The sequence below is a fragment of the Phalacrocorax aristotelis genome, chromosome 3 (genome assembly GCF_949628215.1).
Source record: "Phalacrocorax aristotelis chromosome 3, bGulAri2.1, whole genome shotgun sequence".
Lineage (NCBI taxonomy): Eukaryota > Metazoa > Chordata > Aves > Suliformes > Phalacrocoracidae > Phalacrocorax > Phalacrocorax aristotelis.
In genome coordinates this window covers 24195875-24217037 of record NC_134278.1, presented here as the reverse complement: position 1 = coordinate 24217037, position 21163 = coordinate 24195875, and positions in this window count along the sequence as shown.

The following is a 21163-nucleotide window of genomic DNA, read 5'->3' as shown; positions in this document are numbered from 1 at the left end:
AATGCTGTTCAGGAAAGTTATAATTGTTTTTATATAGAAGAAAGATGTATTTTGCTCTTGAAAACCCAGTAGATTACTTTGCTGAATCCTTGCAAAATGTTCTTTCCTGGCCTGAGGACCAATCTAACAAACTGCATCCTAAAAAGCTAAAACACTGACAGCCATAAAAATAAAATGGAAGGCGTTTTACATTTTAAAATATGAATGTTATTGTCACACACACACTCACAAGTACACACACATATAGAGTTTTGTTTTATTAAAACTTGTGTGTATGTATAGATATATGTATATCAACTATTGTATCTCAGGATACATAACTTCCTAAAACTTTCATTAATACGAAGCCATTGAAGTGTTTGGTACTCTCCTTTCAATTTTTTTTTTTTTCTGTAGCTGCTCCACTGAAAGAATTTCTTTCATGTGCTTTAATACAAGCATACATTTTCTTGCAGCTGTTAAAATTTGAATCATTATTGCTCTCCGTTATTATGAAGGTAATATCCCTTTGCATACAAATCTGTTCTCTTCAAAATGCTTTACTTAACTGAATCAATATAAACTAATTTAAATGAAATATGTATATATAAAAACTTACTTGTATTATTCTATCAATTATTTATGTTTAAGCTTGAATCCTTAAAACCTGTTTCTGCCAGTGGATGTTATATTAAAGATAAACATATCACCACAGTAGTGGCACTTTACTGATGTATTACACTATTTCATCACTAGAAAAAGAATTTTGGTGATATAATATTAGGGCAAAGCCACAATGATGATGCATTACTTATTAATAATGCTGTCTTTTTAAATAGGTTGCAATTCTTCCAAAATGATAATAAAACATACTTTTCTAAATGTGTGGTTTAAAAAAAGCTATTCATTAAAAAGAAAAAAAAAGACATAATATTATATGAAAATATGAGTTCTGTATGCTTCAAAGAACCCTTCACAATTCATGGTCTGAGATAATACCTGGACTCTTTGCTGCATAAACAGACTGTTCTGTTTAAACCACGTTACACTGGGATTTTGAGATGTTCCCATCCCAAGTGCAATGAAGTTCAATCTGTGAGGACTGAAAAAGATGGACACTTCTCATAACTCAGATCAATATTTCTGCACATAGCAAATATATCAGGAGTAGTTGTGGTGCAAGGGCTTCCCACGGCATAACACAATCATGCATCAGCTCTGAGCTGCAGGGAGAGCTTTTACATGGCAGTTCATTCCTAAATAATTTACCTGAAACCAAGAACAAATAACACAGAGAAGGAAGGTGGAGTAAGATTTTTTTAAAATGTCTAATCAAGAAGCTCTCCAAAAGAAAGTGGACTACAATTATGAAATGCATTTTTTAAAATGTGTCATGGTATTGTTAGAGGGGGTGGCTGCAGGGCAGCCTCTGTAAGAAAAGGCCAGGGCTGCCCCATGTTGGACACAGCTGGTTCAAGCCGGCTCCAACCCACCCACCACCAGGCACGGATGAGCCCCTTGACCAAGGTGGTGGTGCCTCGGGGGAAACATATTTAAGAAAGGGTAAAACTTATCAACAGCAGTGAGGAATGAGGAAAAAGAGGTGTGAGAAACAGCCCTAAAGACACCAAGATGAAAGGAGGAGAGGGAGGAGGTGCTCCAGGTGTGGGAGCAGAGATTCCCCTGCAGCTTCTGGAGAAACTCATGCAGGAGCAGTTTTATGCAGAAGGACTTCAGCCATTATTTAAAATGCTGTTCATGTTTGCAGCCTTATGAAATTAATGAATAAAATCAAGTTTTATCATTTGTGATAATGACTGTTGGTAGATTTGCTGATTTTTGAAAGATGCCATTAGAAAATATGTGTGAGTATAGCCTGTCATGGTGCACTAGTCAACCAGGCAGCATTTTCCTTGGCAGTAGTAAGAAACCATCTCAGGAAGGATACTGCAGAGAATAATCTGGATGGAAAACCTGTATAAGGGAAAAAGGAAGGAGTATGTAAATACTCAGCCACTGATAGTTGTGGAAGCAGGAGAATGGATGGAAGCTTGATGCATTGTAGAAATATCTAAATTACTAGGACAATGGCTTTCATTGGCTCTGTAGGGAATTCCATTTTGGATTTGTTGGCTGTAGGAAATTTCATAACAAAGGAATATCACTTTTGTTAACAGGAACTATTAACACTGATTTCTGACTTTTTCAGTACATTATCTGCAGTCCATCTTTTCAGCATTTTTACATAGTGCTGTTTATGAACGTTTACATATCTTTAAAAATATTTATCCTTAGACAAAGATTTCTGTAAGATAAACTAACTGAAAACTGAGATGGGACTACACTTTACAGAAAGCTTGATTTTATATGCGGGTATCAGGAAGTAGGCCTTATTTTGGCCCTACTTCCTGAGTCTCTGGATCTTTTCACTTTGCAGTCAGTCTAATTCCTACAGATATTGTGGACATAATTTACACAGTAAGCTTTTCCATGCTTATGTACCTGTCTTCATTCAGATGCCATGGAATTTATAAATATTAAAGAACTCCTTAGCCTATTTTAGGGGAAAACAAGTCTAAGTCAGAACTGATTCAAATGTCTGAAAGGAAATTTCAGAACAGAGAGGATTGCTTCCTATGACTATTACCAATAGAAGGACATTTTATTAAGAGATTTAGATTTGGTTTGTTTTGCTTGTCAGTGACAGTTGCAAGATTTTTCAGTTGGTTGGGGTTTTGTTTGTTTTGTTTTTTCTTAAGTGAGGCATTACTTTGGCTTTAATTAATGAAATATTGCTTTGTCTAAACTGTGGCCTTTGCAAACACATGCCCATGTCAGCTCTTATTGGCCCTCATTGGATCAATTCTAATTTACACCTGTTCTATCATGTCCATAATTTGTTTTTCACAAAGTCATGGCTCATAGCTTCATTAATCTTGCCAAAATTTCTAACTTTCAAAGTTTCTGTGGATAGCTTGGGTGCTGATAGGGTGAATTTTAGTATTGACATTCATTTCTGCTCTTCTAGTGTTTTTGGAATTCTGCAGAGGTGTGGTTGCTTTTCATCATGCAGACATTCACTCATTCATTGACCTACTTGAAGAGAAGTCATAAGAATGTCACACACGTTTACAGAAAGGAGTTTCACATCAAAAGCTTGAGTGCATTATTTATAATTACTTAATTATATATAATTAATTAATTATGTCAGTGTTATATTGTGGTTGTGTCTGTCAAGATTGTCAACCATTGCTATTCTTCCCAAAAGTTCAAATAAGATCTAGGAATCCAAACTGCTATCTTCTATGCTTCCAGTGGGTGCCATGGGCACATTGCTTAGAACTTGAGAGTCAGTTTTTTCTTGAGTTTAGACAACAGTGTCTAAAAACTCATGTGTGCTAAGAAATGAGACCATGACACTAAATACAGAACAGGTATCCATCTACCATAGAGAAGATGGATAAGAAAAATATCTGGTTGGAATATGCAGAGCATAATAATTCTGTTTCCTAATTTCCCTGTATTAGATTTGTATGCTTCCAGTACTCTGTGTGCATGTCTCAGGATGTAATTCAATTTAAAAAATGAAAACTGATTATGTGCATCATACTTAAACACATGTAAAACCACAGACAGGAGTTCTTTCTTTCTAATTGTGTATTTCATCAGGAAAAGGCAGGTATAAAAGCTGCTTACGTCTTTGCTATGTAACTTTAATAAAAGAGTACTGTAGAGTAACCTGCCTTCTCCCATAAGCATTTGCAGATTTCATGGAGAGGAATACTCTTTTTAAAATCTTTAATTTCTTTACATGTTCAAATGAATCTTCTCTTCAAGTTTCTTATTTACCTAGCCAAAGGTAGAAGAAAATATTCTATACAATGACACCTTGTCCTTAATTTCCATATGCAGATGCACAAACAGCCAATGGAAGAGTGGGAGCTTATTAATTTGGCTATAGAACACAATTTCTGATATACAAGGTCAAATTGAACATGATTATAAGCACATCATTGAGAAACACAGTTGGAACCTAAGGAAGATAGGTAAAAATTGCAGATATATTCAGTAAGATTCTATTCTCTTTTAAGAACTGTGTAATCATTAATTTTTTAATTTAAATTTTAAATTTAAGTTTCTATGTCATTTATGTGATCTGAAATAAACCCTATGTTGATTAAAGATGTTTTTCTGAAAATATGTAGTACTGTTCATTTTAGAAATAGGGAAAGACTACTAAAACTGGGAAAGTTAATAGCAAGCTCTCAAAACCATATTGTATAATGATCTTGTCTGTAAACACACACTAATATCAATATAAATCTCATGAGATATTAAAGAGAATATTACTTAATTTGTGAAATATGAATTATGTCACAAACCCCCACATTTTGTTCTTTTTACCTCACTCACTCATATTGCATTAATTTATTCTTTATCATTCCTGAAATCCATTAGCACCTTACTTATAGTGAGTATTCATCAATTATAGTTTTTATTTTCTTTCCCTGTAAATTATTGACTGTATATAAGAACTCATCACAAATTTTAGGTGGAATTTCAGCATTTTTCACATTTTGAAAAACAGGTTTTCAAGGTACATTTTCTATTTGCTATGGAGACACATTTTACACTAACTTTCTCAATAAATAACATTTTTCATTCCATTTTTTTCTGTACTCCTGTGCAACAGCAAATAGAGATGCAGACTAATCTTTAAGACTGATTTTAATGTAATGTAAAATGCAGTATGGCTATGTACAAAAAATATTGATTTTTTCACTGAGCTTTGTTTATCGGAAGTGATACTTCTGAACTACAGTATTACACTGAAAGTTTATAAGATCTACCTGATTTTATAAGAAGAGAGTGATTTTAGTCTTAAGTGATAACTTAAAGGCTCTCTGAGTTTAGATTATACTAATCTGTCTCACCTATGTAAAGTTAGACAAAGTGAGAAATTGAGCAGTAAGGCTTACTAGAGAGAATTTCAACGTGACCTTTGGAAAACAATCATAACTAAATAATTCATTTTACACAGGTTGCCAATAAAAATTCAGAGAATGTGAGCATTACCTATTCTGATGACACAGACAATTTCTTTAGCACAATTATTTCATAATATCTTTTTTTTTAATATATTATTTTGTAATTTTTTTAAAAGAGAATACATCTAATCTTCCTGGGCCATCAAAGGGACTGAATTTAAAACAGGAGTTCCTCATCAATGATACAATGAGTAAGAAAGAACAGTGGGTATGTCAGTAAAATTAACAGCTGCTATTGCACCGAGAGAAGTATAAACAGTAATCAGCACAGAGAAATCAGTCAAAAAGTCAGGGACAGATCGATGTATAGATAATATAATTTTAGTTGAGTACTACATAACTAAAAATCTTCAGCGTGTTTCTGAAAAAGCGAAAACAGTATGAAAAAAGCTGAAGGATTTGTAGAAATGTAAACTCTGGAAGCAGATTTTTTTAAGTTGCTGGTTAAAATTCCCAGTGAAGGTATTTCCAAGAGCAGTCATAACCACAATGTAAAACAAAAAGAGGATTTACTGGAGTTAAATGGAAACTTTTTCCATCTTACTTTGGTTTTAACCAAAATAGATTTACTCTGTCATATTATTAGAGACTGAAACAGAGATAGAAGACTATTACTCTCAGTTTCTACCATTACACACCTTAGTATCTCTGCAGAAGTGATTTAAATGTCATTGGTTTTATATCAAAGTAACAAAGTGTGTTTGGCTGACACAGAAGTATGGCTTCTGTGGGTGAATCCATGGGACCTGTTCTTCAGTTTGGTGAACATCCAATAGTGGAGTGTCATCCCTATAGCTTTTCTGAAGAATAATTTATTAATTTGTGGAGTTACTTGTTGAAAAAGGTGGAGTCTGATTGTTGCATCCATCATTTTATTGATTATGTAGGTCCTACCTTCTTTAATATTTGCTATAGTTGTCCAATATCTGCTTTGGGCACAACACTTTATACGTACTGTATAAGATAATACAGGCTGTGTTAATACTGTTCTCTGCTTTTTACTGCATGACCAGAGCCAGTTTATAATTCATACAGGATTAAAATCAGTATCAAACATATGCTTTGTCATTTTGGACAAAGGACTGAAATGGATGAAGTTCTCTGGATGTAAATAACAATCTAATTTCACAAACATGGGTCATAAAACTAGCCCAGTTATTTCAAATTTATATGAACTTGAAAAGAAATTATGAAGTCGGCAATTTCTTAAAATAGGAAATAATTAGCCACATAAATAAAAGTAAATCAGAAAAATAACTTGAGGCAGCATTTTTTAACAGCCTTACAGGTAACACCCCCCAAAAATATCTCCAGTGTACAATTTTACAGATAATCAATGGGCAGAACTGGTAAGCAAAATGAGAAGATAAAAAAGCCTAGTCAATAATAATCTGAAAGCAACACTAGATATTGAGAATAACTTCAAAACACCACAGGCTCGGAAAATACTTGTATTTTTGTAATTAACTTCTAGGATAATAAAAGCATTTTTTAACATCTTATAGGTTCTTATTGATCATGGAACTCAGCATGATGATACTAAGCAGAAAATAAAAATAAAACTTGTTAACAAGTGTAAATGCTGATCAAAGTATAAATTCAAAGTAATATATGGTAATGCCTAAAATGTTTACATTCAAGGCTGTTAGTATGGTATTATTTATCAAAGTTAATTAACTTTGCCAGAGAAAAAGCAATATCCAACAAGTTTCTAGAACCAGTAAATGAAATGCCAAACTTAGTGGGATTTATCTTCATAAAAATTCTTCACCATTCAGATATTAATATCACCCAAACAATCAGTTAAGACTGAGACAGCTCTAGTATATTAGGTAGAAGTTCTGGATAAATCTGTTAGTACTAAATCATATTGAGAAACAAGAGATTCCAGGTGTCACATACACCACCAGAAAAGTTTTTCTGAACTGAACCCCAAACAAAAGTTCAGGTATAAGAATTTAAATACAAACATAAAACAATGTCAAATATGCATTTTCCTTCATAAAAGACAAGGCTCTTCAGATGAAAATAGCAACCAGAAATAGGAGACAATAAAGTCATTCAGTAGATAATCTGATAAATCAAGATATAGCACTTGATAGCGTCTGAAAATCTTGATTGTGAAATGTAATAATAAAAATTATTACATTCATGTTTCTGTATATTTTGTTTTCAGATGCAGAAAGGGATAATATGACACTGCAGGAGAAGAAAGTAACACAAGAAAAAAGGAAACAATTTTTCACAGATAAATATATAGCGAGTAGGATATTATCAAGACACATGTAGATGATGGCTTGTTAACAAATGCTCTGTTTAAACAAACTCAGGAATTTAAGATCTGTTAAATGAGAGAGGTAATTGCTTCTTTTAATTATGGTTAAAGAACAAGTGGTGATATTCTGAAACTCTGAACATTTGTAGAGCAGAAGGGTTATGATGGATATCTCAGTGGCAAGCACCAAAACCTATCATTTGAAATGACAAGTCATACATACATGTTTCATTCAGGGATCTGAATTAGTTTTCATAGGTTATACATCTGAGCTGCAAGCTTCAATATATTGTGAACATCAGGGGTGATTAATGTGAAAACATACCTAAGTGCTAAAAGAAGAGGCCACAGAAAATCTCAGAAATACCTACGGATTGAAAAAAAGCTAACAGCTGTATATTTAATAAGGGAGGAGGGCTATGGACCCACTAATATACATATTTTCCCCTCATGCTTATGTATTTTTAAATATATGAATAGATTCTTCACTGCTTTAGAAACTACTTGCTGATGTGGCTTCAATGAGCACTATTAGTCCATAATCTCATTACCATTTTTTTCTGCCCTCTAATGGGGACAGGTAAAGTTCAGCTTTTAACTATGGAATAATTTTTATACTGTGGTGCTAAAAATTAACATTAACTACCACAGCCCTGATGCAAACATTAAAGAAGTCCAGTGGGAGACTAACCATTAACACAAATGAACTGTGAGTCCAGACTTAAAAACAAATGCAGAATTATTCTCCCCGTAGCTTGTGATACAATAAGGAGTATAAAATTACATTACATGATATTTCATATTTACATAAGGTGTAGTAAAATAAGCTAACAAGTATCCAAGCAATCAGTGAAGAATGCAGAGAAATTTATATTCTAATTTTGTCTCATAAGAAAGACATGGGGAAATGAAGAAGTACCCAGAGGGAAATGAGAGACTGAAATTATCAAAGAAGCAGTGGAAAGTAGTTGATGAAACAAATGAGACAGAAAACAAAAGTGCAAATTAGTATGGAAAAAATTCTCAATAAGATCGATTTTGGTTTTACTTGCCACTAGACCTTTGGCCATCAACTGAAAAAACCCATTTTGGCTCTGTCTGCAATATATTCTAGCCATGGCACTTTACATCTTCGTTTAAGAAAGTTTGATTAAAGCTTTAACGCAGAAGAAACAAAAATGATGTGCAGATCAAGCTGCAGTGATAGACTGCCAAAAAAGAGTTGAACACAGTTTTGAAAATAATATAGGAAGAGAAAACCAGTGCATTCACTTCTATTTTAAAAGACAGAACAATAGCATATCTTTTTTTTTTTAATTTTCCTGGAAGATGTATACACTTTATTATTAATAAAAAATAATAATAAAAAATAACAAAACCAAAAAAGCCCAACCTCCTTCTTTTCAAGTAGAAAAGTACAGGTACTAATCCAAAGCAAGTGTTTTAATTTTGTAGATAAATGTCTTTTTAGAAAGAGTAAGTCCCAATAGAGACTGCAATGGTGAAGTGTGACTCGGCAAAGTATGTTGAAAGGAAAAAAAAAGTATTTGAGAGTTTTGGATCTTTTATTAGATTTCTTCAGTGGATTGCCCTGCAACTGAATGAAGATCAGCAGAAAGTTTTATACAAATTCATGATGAAGAACAGTCTTCTAATGTGGGAAAAGAAGGAAAAAGTTTATGTACATTAGTGTCTCAGCTATCACCAGATGAGATGTTTTTCTTCACCTTCATTTAACTTTTCCCTGTAATACAAAAGCTTAATTTAGATTACTGAGGGTATAATTCAGATATAGACTAGTAACTGCTGATGCTATATGAAGTAGCATTTGTAGCATCATACTGGAAATTGACTAATTACCTGTGTCAAAGGAACATACAGCCCATTAAAGAAAGTACTCAGCAAACATTATTTGAGACTTCAGTTAATCCTGCTTCTTGCTACATACATCTCATTACTAAAAAGATAGCCACATTTGATCCTTGAAATACAGAAGAAAATAAATTAATAAAATGTCACATGTTACAAGTGAAAATAGACATTGTATTTTTTACAAATTTATCTTTTGCTTGGAATTCTTCTACATACAGATTAGGCCATTTCAGACATCAGAACTTGTGTTACTGATAATGTGGGTAATATAAATCTTTTGCATTTACACTTCCATTTTCGTCCATGTTCTCAAACTTTGGTAAGGAAAAATAAGCTTTTTTACTCTATTTTGCTTCTAAGTCACAGAAGAAACTTACAGAAACCACTTGTTGTCCAGGTCACATCACAAGTGACAGATAATCTAGAAGCAAGTTTTACAGTGTCTATTGGTTAAAAAGGTACCTTGGCATGGCCCACGTAGGGTCTCTGACACTGGAAAACTACTCTGTGTTAGCTAACCTTGTTCTCTGTTTGCTAGCTTTTTTAAACCACATAGAATGATGTCATACTGATAAAAGTTCATCTCTCAAGACAAACTAAGGGTTTAATTCATGACAGGAGGAAGGGCTGCCATATTTACTGCTCGATGATTTAGGATTAAGTGAAGGATAAAACATAATGCTTATTGCCAGACCTTACTCAGCTTGCACTGTTGTACAAAGTGGTTTATCAAACTTGATAAAATCTGATTAAGGCTAACATGGTAAAGAAGACATTAAACTAGTGCCTCATTGCCGACCAGAGTTTCACCTACACTGAGTAAGGAAATAATTCAGAGCCAAAAACTTTCTTTTATATCATCCAGTGCTATTTTGTACTACACTGGTAATAGGTCTTAAATCTCAGATCAATATGAGAAGGAAGATAGTTAACTTAGCACTCCTAGATCTACTGTCCTGCCATTACCACTAACACATAAAACATTAGCATATTGCAATGGGAAATCACAACTCCCACAGCCAAAGATTAAAATACTGCAGACACAAATAAATAATACATCATAAATCCCAGATGGCAATGATCAGAAAAATACTACTGTAGAACTGGAGTTCTTTTTTATGTATCAGACCATTTGCAATGCTCCCACCCTACTTCACAACTGAACAATATAAGGTTGGCACTCTTGCATGAATTTACCATACATAATAAAACTGTACAGCATATTGAATATACAATTATGATGAGCTGTGCCTTTTTCATATGTACAAAACATGAGTTGCATTAACAAATTACACCCAGCTGAACCATAAACTCTATTACTTCTTTCAAACATTCTCAGTAACTCAGAGCCCTAGATTATTGCAAACACTCTTTAGATGACCAAGTTGATAAAAGAATATTGTGCCTCTCACAGCTTTTACTGAAGCTTTTTCATTGCTTCAAAAGTCAAAGTGAATAGTTGTCTAAGTTCAGTAAAAGTGGAAGATTATTTTTTAGGAAATCATCCCTTTAAAACTCATCACTTGCAAAATGTTAGTAATCATATAGACATTTCAAACTGTAAGATTTTACAAAATCAGTGACATCCCAGTTTTCAAAATTTTATAAATAAAGACTGCTATTTCAAAGAAAAGTAGAAAACCTAAATGGTGTAGCAGATAATGGCATATTAATAGAGAGTAGGACCTATTTTTTTTTTTCACTTATTGTGTTGTATAAAACATATATGTTCTTAATAATGGATTTTTTTTATTTAAACCTTACCTCAGAATTTTTATTACTGCCTTCTAAAAAATAAACAAAACCTGAGGTATTAATTTGGGAAGGACAACTTAGCTATAGAAAATTCCACCAGATCAAGCTTTTATCACATTTTTTTTCTAATCATAAGGAAATTAATGTTTTGTGTATTTTCCCTTCAACTGTATAAAATTTCCAGAGTTGAAAATAAATTTTTTTGAAGTGAAAATACTTTGCAATTTAATCCTGACTGTTATTTTACAAGATCGTAAAAATAAACCAAATACACATTTCTCAGTATATTAATTTATTTCTGTAGATGTTTCAGAAAGAAAGCATAATACATCACACAGTACAACCACCTGCTCAAAACAAGTCCAGCTAAGGCAGGTTGCTCAGGGCTGCGTCCCAAGTCCTGAGCATCTCCAAGGATGGAGATCTCCCCAACTTCTCTGGAAAATTCTGATCACCATCATGGTGAAATAGTTTTTCCTTTTATCTAATCAACATTTTCTGTGTTCAGCTTGTGCGTGTTGCTTCTTGTCTTACCACTATGTGTTTTCGAGAGAGTCTGGCTCCATTTTCCCTATACCATTATATAGTTCTAGACAACAGTAAGGTATCTCCTGAGCTTTCTTTTTCCTAAGGATGAACAAACTGAATTTCCTCAGCATCGCCTCACTTGGCACATGCACCAGAAACCCAATCATCTTGATCAACCTCAACTGTATTAATTCTACTTTATCCAGGTCTTTCTGATAATGAGGAGTCTAAACCAAGCACAGCTCTTAAGATATGTTCTCACAAATACTGAATCAAGAAGGACAATCACTTTCCACAACCGTTTAGCTAATCTCCTCCTAATAGAGTATGTGGTGGGCTTTCTTCTTTGCATGGGCATGTGGCTGACTCACCTTCAGTTTGGTGTCCACCCTATCAGATCCTTTCCTGTAAAGCTTTTTGCTGTTCAGACAGCACCTAATTTGTCCCGATGCAGTGAATTATTTAATTCCAGATGAAAGACTGCATTTCCCTTTATTGACATTTGTGAGCTTTCTGCCAGCCTATTTCTATGCCTTGTTGAGGTTCCTCTGAATAACATGTCCATTGCTCCCCCTAGTTTTTCATTGCCTGCTAAATTGCTGAGTATGCAATCTGCTACATGAACAAGATTATTCAACTGTATTGTCCTCAGTTACAGTTGCTGAGTAATGCCACTAGAAAGCAGCCACCAGTTGGAACTGGTATCATTAATCGCACCCCTTTGTATTTTACGGCCCAGCCAATTTTCCATCTACCTTACTGACCACTTATCCAGTCCATATGACACCAGGTTGACTACAAGGATACTATGCGAGAGAGTATCAAAATCTTTGCTGTCAAAGATCCATCCACTGCTTTCCACTTACCCATAGGCAGGGTCATCATAGCAGGCAATCAGGCTGGTCAGGCATAATTTGCCTTTGGTAAACCCATGCTGGCTGTTCCCAGTCAGTTCCTATGTGTCTTCTTGTCCTTTATGTTCCCACTAATGGCTCCAAGGAGGCTGATTAAGACTGTATTTCTCCAGATCCTCCTTCCTGACTTTGCTGAAGATGTGTGTGACATTTGACTTTTTTCAATCATAATAACTTTAATAATAATTATATCATTTATTTTCATAATATGGAATATATTTAATTAGGTTTAAGAATATGTGCTATTAAACAAATGATAATTTTTGTTTGGTTTTTTTTTTTTTAATTTAGGGACTCTGAATTAAATAATTTTTTTCCCTGTCATCTTTAACTTCGTATCACTCATCACAGTTTGTCTTACTTTCCCTGAAAGCAAACATCAATATGATGGTTCAGAGGAACAGAAAACAAATTGGTAACAGTAGAGCAAATTACAACATCACCAGGAAGTCAGCATATGCTGGTGAAAAAAAGCCATGGATTTCTCCATTTTCCCCTGAAGAGTTTAGGTTATATTTTTCTTGGAATAATGTTAGTCAGTCATTGAAATGTTGTTGTACTTCAGGAAACTAGCAACTTCTGCTAATTTTTATTTATATTACGTATCCTTGAAGAAAAGGAATGTGCTAAATTACTGCGATTAAGAAGGTAGAAAAGAATTTTATTTAGATTTAAGTTATTAATGCTCATTTCACTTCTTTTCTCAAAAAAAAACTTGTTGAATATCTTCTTTTAATATAAATACTTTGATTTCATATAACAGGGTTAAGTTTTTCCAACTTTTAAAAAATTACTATTATTTTCTACAATACAGGTAGTCTTAAATACTTTTCTTTACCAATCATTTAATTTTTTTGCTGATCTAGTACAAGTTATTGCTCTTATAAATAATAATAAAGTACTTTAGTTGGTCAAAGTTAGACACATTCTTCATGGTGTAACTCTCAGGAAAGTTGTTCACGGAGACAAGAGAAAGATAATCTTCAACAGAAGTAACCACTTACTCTTCCAGCTCTGTTTCTTTGGTATTTTTATTTTCTTTTTCCCTGTTGTGCTATTAAAAAGTAGCCACAGTTAATAACCATCATTAGTTTCCCAGTGTTTAATCCTGGAGTCCTGCAAAGGACAGTTAAGATCCCATATATTTAAAATAAGAGAGCTATATCCATGAATTGCTTTGAGGAATTATTTCTTTTGACTGAAATTTTAATAATTTTTCTGTAATATTATTTGGAGTTCAACAGAATGAAACCTGACTTCAATACCCCAAACACAAGAGTACAAAACAGTCTCTGAGATATTTAGCTTGGGTTGGACTATGCTTGTGAAAATGCCTTGAGGAAACTTCAGCTATCTTTTCTTATCTAAAATTAAAATAAAACATACTGAGAGGATTATTTATTGTAGCTTTATTCATGAATGTCTGTTTAATTTTCTTCTAGAGAAAAGAAATATAGTAAAAATGAGCATTTAGGAAGGTCTAGCCCACTAATTTGCATCACAGTGTTCTGGAACTTAAATATTATTTTCTGAAAATCAAGAACATCAAACACAATTCTGGAGATACATTTTCAGAGGTGCTTTAAAGAGTTAATTAGCTTCCACATCATTTGAGAACAACCTGATGACCATGAAAAAGACTCTTACTCTTTGGCTAAAATTACTGAAATAGAATTATTCTGTTCTCATTTTGATAACGTTCTGAATATCATTAAAAAACATTATAAGAAACATATTGCTTCAGAAATTGGGTGCTCATGCTAAAGTGAAGGAAAAATAATAGAATTAGAAGCACATAGAAAACAAATTTAAGGCCAGGACAGAATTCAGCCTGACTATGACTCAGCTCCCATGAGGGTGGTAAAATGTCAATCTTCTATACACATTAGGAAAAATTAATTAATTTTTGTATGATTCTTTTGCAAACGGAAATTAAGGACTTATAGTGAAGAGTTTTGGCTGCTTGATTGCTGGTACTCTAAAGAGTAAACTGACTGTATTTAAATTTAACTCAGGCTGTTGTCCATTCTGTTTTATACTCTGAAACATAATCTTCTTACAATAAGAAATTTTAATATTGAAACACACTTACCATGGGCAACACTACGTTTGTTGGACACTGAGTTGTAGGTTTGCTTTTCATGTACCAACAAAGTACTGTAGGCTTATAAGCAGGACAAATCTTGGTTCTCATGGTCACATTTATAAATGTAGCAACAAGCATTCCTAAAATACCAGGTACAATACATACATTTAATTTATCCATTGAGTAGTTTATCAATTAGTGCTTTGACATGTGAAGCTTTCATATTATTATATACTATTATATATATTATGATTGTATATCATATTTATATTATTATTAACCATAGTGAGTATTCCTAATGTGCTCTATATGTTTTGGTTATAAATTTAAGTGTTGCATAATATGCAGCAAGAACATCGTAGTCTAAAACTGGTTATTTGCAGCTGTTGTTCTAACTAGGAAATAGCCATTTATTGAAGATTAATGTTTTGTCTTCTGTTCTATTTGTTTCGGAGAGAATGGCAGTTTAGAAGCGTACAAAGTATTTTTTGTAGTAGAAATTATTATGCATACGTTGTAATAGTAAATTACATTCAAGATGATATATTTTCCTTAAATGTTAATATTTTGCTTATAGACATTGCTGATGCAGCTGTCTGCAGTTGTAAGATATTTAAATCGAAGATGGGAGCATGTTGCTTGACCGTTTTTAATTGGAAATCGTGGTTAACAATAACATGACGTATCGCATAGTTATCTTTGTTGTGCATATTTCAGTGTAATATAAAAATCCAACACAGTAGACTTCTCTTACTTAATTTTCTTCACATTAATGTTACAGAATCATAATATTTTCCTTAATCATTCTTTATAGAAAAGTATCTATAGAAATTTTATCAAAAAGATAACTAACTCATCTGTCACATTAATAGTTTATATGTTTTCTTTCCATACAGAGCTGCAAAGTCATAGAATCACAGAATGGTAGGGGTTGGAAAGGACCTCTGGAGATCATCTCGTCCAACCCCCCTGCTTGAGAAGGGACACCTAAAGCAGGGGGCACAGGAACGTGTCCAAGCATGTTTTGAATATATCTAGTTATATAGTTAGAAAATGAGAGGGATATTTTATAGTAGGAAGCAGGAAGGAAGATATTTTTTAAACTTTTTCTGTGGCAGTGTCACTGGGATCTGCAAAACTGTTAGTCTCTGAGATAGCTAGAACAATGCAAAAGTAAATTGTAGATGACAACCAGTACTCTGAATATATTCTAATTGTGGAAGCAGGTCAAATCAATTAATGTAGAGGGGACTTCATTATTTAAGTTAAATTTTGCTGTCAAAGGGGTATACTTTCATACTGTGCACCATGTCTCTTTCATGGGGCCACTTTTTACCTTGAATTATTTGGCTAGTGATAACATTGCTCACATACGGTGTTAATCCCCGTCAGCACTTCACACAGCAAATCAGAAATACATTCATTCCTGGGTAGACCTTTCATTTGTTGATCTAGCTATATGCCCAAGAGAGAAGATATATAGACACATGAATCTGTGCAGATAGGTTGTTCAGACAGTGTGCAGTTTTCCCAATTAAAAATTGTCTGAAATATTTAGCATAGGATGATGGAATTTCACAGAAAACAAGATCACTTTAGTTCAGCAGGATACATTTTTTCACAAAGACATTTTGATTAACACTAATTACCACAGTTATTCCTCTATCTTAAGAAGTTAAACTCCCTATTAGACTTTACATGCTTGTGCCAAGGATTGATGCTCAGATCGCAAGTGTCCACTTCCTCATAAAATTATCTCCACCCACTTCATAAATTTTATGTCTTTCATTTCCTTTTAGTTCTTTGGAACGTCTTCAATGTCAAAAAACTTATTGAAAATTAAGATATTCTGGACAGAGTTTGCCTTGTGTAGCTCTTTCAAAAGTGTGATAAAGATGAACCTGCAGATTTTAAAGTGTTTGCTTTTAGAAGTATTAAATAGTCTGCAGGATTACTGTGAAATTAAATATCTTTCTTCATTGTATTATACGGATATGTCCTGTGATTTTTAAAAAACATAAATTTTTTATTGGACAATTCTGACTTTGAAATAGTTATTGGTGATTTGAAGTTTTCCATCAGGTAACAAAAAGTGCTACTAGACAGCTTTCTTTATGGAGAGTATCTTTGGGATTCCTTTATTATAAATAATTTATTATTCCTTATATCTGGAAATTCCTGTGTACCTGATCCTGGTGCAATGTTACTTTTATCTACTTTTGTCTTGATAACTTCACTATGCTGAAGGTGGAGGTTAACAGAATGTTGCTGTACAGTATTGCTATGTTCAAAACCAAAATCTCTTTTCAGCCATTCTAACAGTTTCTGGATATTCTGATAGTCAAACCAGCAATACCAATCTATGGTGTCATATTTGTAGAAGCTCCCATTTACCTTCCATGCAGATAGTAATAGTAGAACATATTGGTTTACAGGTATTTAAGCAATTGCCACAAAAATATCTGTTGTTTCACCTGGTTTGAGGCAGCTACTGATTTTCAATGCTGTGGCAGGTCCACCTCATAGTTAAGAAAAAAATGATGTATTCTTTGGCTTTTTGGCATAATTATTATAAATCAGAGTCAACTCAGTCTTCACAGAATCACAGAATCACAGGTTGGGAAGGACCTCAGGGACCTCTTCACTGCCTTCAAGTGATATTTCAGTGTTAATCAAAACCCAACTCTATTTCTTAGAAGAAGCTATTCTTTTTTCATGCATGGCCTAAAATGACTTAAGCCTCACAAGCCTAATAATTTTGGAAAATGCCAGTGGTTAGCTGTCAGTTTTGTCCACAAAGGCACTGTAGCAGCACCAGAGAGTTGACCGATGTTGGCAAAATGAAAATTAATTTACATTTAGACCACTAAAAAAAAAAAAATGTTGTTGTCATGAACTCTGGAAGCTGCTGAAGTGAAAAGGAACTGGGACAGCTAATCTGTCACTGAATGGCTGTGGGGTGCCTCTGCTGTAGAGCTATGATAAGAAAAAATGAAGTGTTAGTGTAGAACAAGAAAGGTCTTACAAAGTGTGCTGGTTTTGGCTAGGATACAGTTAATTTTCTTCAGAGTAGGTAGTATGGGCCTATGTTTTAGATTTGTGCTGGAAACAGTGTTGATAATGTGGAGATGTTTTTGTTACTGCTGAGCAGTGCTTGCACAGAGTCAAGGCTTTTTCTGCCTCTCACCCCACCCCACCAGTGAGCAGGCTGGGGGTGCACAAGAAGCTGGGAGGGGAGACAGCTGGGACAGCTGACCCCAACTGACCAAAGAGATATCCCACACCATATGCTGTCATGCTCAGCAATAAAACATGGGGGGAAATTGGCAGGGAGCCTCTGCTCAGGGACTGGCTGAGTATCGGTTTGTTGGTAGTGAACAATTGTTTTCATTTGCATCATTTGTGTGTCTTGGGTTTTATTTCTCTCTCTGTTATTTTCTTTTTCATTATAGCTATTATTATAATTAATATTATTAATAATTAATATTTTATTTTAATTTTATTATGAAACTGCTTTTACCTCAACCATGAGTTTTCTCACTTTTACCCCTTCAATTCTCTCCTCCCATCCCGTTAGGGAGGAATGAGTGAGAGGCTGTGTGGTGCTTAGTTGCCGGCTGGCGTTAAACCACAACACAAGGAAATCAGGAAAACATAAGAACCACTGTGTCATGACCTTTAGGAGAACTTGCCTTGGAATGCCATTTAAAATTTTGTTCCATGTTTGCGTTCCCTTCATGATCTGTGTTCAGAAATTATACTGCAGAAGTACCCTGTCACAGGAACAGATGTAAAGAAGGGCCATTAAAATTAATACCAAAATAAATCAGATCTCTAATGTTGGGGTTTTTTTTGCCACTATTGTAGATTGCAAAAACAAAGGCTGAATCTGACTATTCCTGATGAACACATCAGTGTAAACATAAAAAGTTAGAAAAAATATTTAAATATTTAAAGTGACTTAATTTATGAAAAAAGGATTGTATCTAGATGAAAACTGGAAGATCTTTAACTGTTAAAGAAATCTATTTCTGGGACAGATTTTTATTCACTGTAATAGTAATAAGAAAATTGCTTTTAAGATGGACCTTGGTAAGTTTAGGGGATTGTCCTGAAGACTGTGATAACACGGGATTGGACTAAAAGACAGAAGGTGTCTTTCGTTTCTGCAATCATCTTGCACACGTGAAACCCCTCCCTTTACTGCTATGTGTCAGTACCCATCTGGATCCAAGCAACAAGTGAATTCTATGTGGTTGAGACTTATCAATGACATTGTCAAGCACAAAATACTGGACGTTTGTAGATATCCACAGAAAGAGTCTGCTGTTTAGCCAGGATGCATTAACTTTCAGTGCCTGCTTCCATGTTGTTCAGCTATTTGCATTATCAAACCTTCGAACAGGAGGCCAGTTAACATTTTCAGCCTCAGGTCAGGTGCACCAACTAATGCAACTCTGAGTTAAAATTGCAGGGTATGATCTGGACCCTGAGCCATTAACCTTTTACCTGCAGTACCCAGAGTAGGGGGTTTTTGTTTTATTTTGGGAGGCTGGCTGCCAAAGGAGGATTGTTAGGCATCACGTTATAACTGCAGTAATCGATCCCTTCCCTGTTGAATAACTAATATATGACACTTCTAGGTCTTTTTCAGGCAAAAACCTTCAGTGTAAATTGTCATAACTTAGTGATACAGAAAGGGGATCTACAATTAACTTAGAATATAACCCACATGTGTGTACAGGATTTGGTTGGAATAGACTTAAATTTCCTTCACAGCAGTTCTTATGGTACTGTGTTTTAGATTTGTGACCAAAACAATGCTGATAACACACCAATAGTTTAGATCTTGCTGAACAGCATTTGCACAGTGTCATGGTCATCTGTTTCTCACTCTTGCCCCACAGTAATTAGATTGGGGGTGTACAAGAGTTTGGGAGGGAACACAACCATGTAGATGACCCAAATTAACCAAAAGGGATATTCCATGCCATATAAAATCATGTCTAGTAGTAAGTTTAGGATAGCAGTGTTTAGGGAGGTTATCTATCTTTCACATGGGAACTGTCTGGGCATCAGCCTACCTGTAGGAGATGGTGAGTGATTGCATTTGCATCTCTTGTTTTGTTTTGTCTTTTCTCTGTCTTCTTCCACTTTTCCTTCACTTTTTGAACTATTTTTATCCCAAACCATGAGTTTTCTTGCTTTTAGTTTTCCTTTTCTCCTCTCCTGTCCCACTGGAGGCCAGGGTAGGGGAGAGTGAGCGAGCAGCTGTGTGGTGCTTAGCTGCCTACTGGGGTTAACCCATAACAATGTGAAACAGAATAGATTCAGAAAAGTATCAGAAGGGCCATAGGGTCTTTAATAATGTTGAGTCCTTAAGATCTGGGTTTTTTCAGATCATCTAACAGAACATTTGTTAATTTAAATACATTGCGATGAGGCATGCAACATAAATAATCAGCACTGCTGTAGAAGAGAAGCCTCCATGGGATGGCATTAGAAGTTTTGTATTAAAGGTAAGAAGTTTTGCATTGAAGCTATGGAGCATTGGCCTTAACTTGTGTACTGAATAAACACCAATAATTCAAGGAAGGCAAAAGTGCCTACAGTTAGAAGACATTTGATATATTATTTGCATTTATGTTGAAACACCTGAAAATAAAATACTTTTTAAATATCTATATGTCAGTGTTCAGTTAAGCTAAAATTACTTTCTGTTCAAATAGAGAATGAATATATACATTAATTTAGATAAAAATAATTAAACTGATGGAATATACTTTTCAGCGGTTATGAGCACTTCATCTAATGGGAGCCACCTTTCATGCTCAAAAAGAGAGAAAGAGAATCAAAGGAAATGTTCTGTAAAACCTTGAAAACTGCCTTGGTGCTGTTTTTGCCAAATGCTGTTGGTTAACATTCCAGTCATGTAACGTAAAATATACTGATTATAGTACTAATCTGCATGACAGAGATTAATGAAAACTTACTTAATAACAGAAAATCTATGAGAAGGATGTTTTGTTAAAATTAGGAAAGCCTTTTTTCACTAAGTGCTTAAATAACTGACAGAAAAGTAATTATGCTATTAGTAAAAAAAAGCAACAGTTTATTTGCTAATATTTGCTACAAGGTATTTTCTGCAATGGTCATCTTTTGTCGTTTAGCTTTTTGTAATGTGTAGTGGCCAAACCACTTGTGATTCACTATGAATATATTAAGATTTGATGGCATACTTCTAATGAACAGAATAGACTGACAATAGAGCACCTGGCCATGCTTAGACTTGCTCTCCATCCATATATACTTGGCCTTGTGCTGCTTGCTAGCAATATATTAATATACTTTAAGAGGATATGTTGAATTTGTAAATTAAGTCCATGGAATGGTGTATAATTCTTCCATACAGATCTCTTATTCATATAAATCAAAACAAAAAGTAAGCTGCAATTGGATCTGTTCAAAACTGTAGCTGTCAATGCCTATATAGGTTTTACAGAATCTACTCAAATGTGCATCTTTCCTCTATTTTTCAACATGGAAAACCAAACAATAAGAACAACAACAACAACACAGATGGAGCTATGAGTTTAAAACTAGTCAATAAAACTTTTCCAGATAAAGGAGTTCGTGTCTTTCATAGATGGATGCAACTGGCCATCTGGCAAATAGAATAAATGTTCTGTGAAGTTCATTTTTATCA